This window comes from Bos mutus, chromosome 7, assembly GCF_027580195.1.
Source record: "Bos mutus isolate GX-2022 chromosome 7, NWIPB_WYAK_1.1, whole genome shotgun sequence".
In the NCBI taxonomy this organism is placed as follows: domain Eukaryota; kingdom Metazoa; phylum Chordata; class Mammalia; order Artiodactyla; family Bovidae; genus Bos; species Bos mutus.
The window spans coordinates 97,038,436-97,039,195 of NC_091623.1; positions in this window are offsets into that span (position 1 = coordinate 97,038,436).

Sequence of the window (760 nt, forward strand, 5' to 3'; positions counted from 1 at the left end):
TTAATTACTCAAAAAATAAATAGAAAGGGAAAAAACACAGCATAAAATTGAATGAAAAGAGAAACAAATGACTGTATTAAAACCACAAATGAAAAGGAATTCATTCAGGTAACATTTGAACTTTGTCTATATGCTTTGTCTATATGTTTTAGTGTGAAACATTTTAAGGACATAAAGAACTGCAAAATTTTTCAAAAAAAAATCTATATTGAACTCTACTTAGTAAACTTGTTGTTCATAGTAGCCCTGGATTGGTAATTTCAAAATTATTAACAGACCAAATGAGTAAATATACTGAGGTTCTTGGGAACCAGAGTTCTCACTCTGTGAGAAGAAACATACAAATATTTTCAGGAAGAAGGCAAGGAAGAATTGTGGCATTAGATAAAATTATGATTTTAAAAATATGTATACATATATTTCTTAGCTCTGACCACTGGAAAGGCCTAAAAAAAAAAAAAACTTAGGAGCAATGAGCACACAAAACACCCAGATCTTGATTTCTTAATACCATTCTCCATTAAAATGAAGCAGGGCTCCCAGGAGAAAAAAACTGATTCCTCCTATGGGACAGGACAATACAAGGTGAGCTGGAAACTTCTTGTACCAGTAAGCAAAGAAATGTTCCAAGACTGATGAGGAGACAGCAAAAGGACATAGGAACCAGCTTGAAGGGGCTCCCATTGGGTAACAACTCAGCAAAATTTGGGCAGTCAAAGCATAACGATAGTAATAGGTTATGGCATATATGAAAAAAAAA